This window comes from Penaeus monodon, chromosome 34 (assembly GCF_015228065.2).
Source record: "Penaeus monodon isolate SGIC_2016 chromosome 34, NSTDA_Pmon_1, whole genome shotgun sequence".
Lineage (NCBI taxonomy): Eukaryota > Metazoa > Arthropoda > Malacostraca > Decapoda > Penaeidae > Penaeus > Penaeus monodon.
The window spans coordinates 7,918,276-7,918,846 of NC_051419.1; the positions used below are offsets into that span (position 1 = coordinate 7,918,276).

At 38.4% G+C, this 571-nt stretch overlaps 1 protein-coding gene across 1 annotated transcript in view; it reads right to left on the minus strand.

Annotated features, from left to right (window-relative positions):
• The window catches only part of LOC119594804 (endonuclease/exonuclease/phosphatase family domain-containing protein 1-like), a 29,816-nt gene that overhangs the window by 5,999 nt on the left and 23,246 nt on the right, over positions 1-571 (minus strand). The window lies entirely within an intron of this gene.

Sequence of the window (571 nt, forward strand, 5' to 3'; positions counted from 1 at the left end):
ATAGAATAGTGTGAACGATACGAAATGGAAACAGACGAACGCCTGTGAAAATGCAAGTGAAACGTTGCCTAGACACGAGAGGAGTGCGAACCAAGCTGTGACGCTGAACTTCGGGCTTCTCTTCTTGCCAAAAAAAGGATCAGTGCATGATTGGTCACACCCGTGACTTTTTTTCAGGCTGATTCGGTGGACACATATGATATCTCAACTGATTTACTGGAGGATTACAGTTTAGTTTATTTATCAGCAAGTAGAGTATTACTGGTACTATTACTATTATCATTAAGTAAATTTGTAATATATTCTATGCATAACTTTCTTTTTATATTTCAATAAGGTTTTTAATTTTTTTTGTAACTTTCATATCATTTCACTTGTTATTCATCCGTTGTCATACCCCAGTTCTCACTCTCCAATGTACTGCAGAGTGTGGTAGTCAACTTGTATTCAACTAGTGACTGCTGACCTTTGACCTAGTAGACTAGACATCAGCAATTCCTCTGGGTTGGTTATACAAAGGAATCTTTGAGTGCAAGCAGCTAAGGAGTGGGAAAGGGTGATGGGCGAAAAA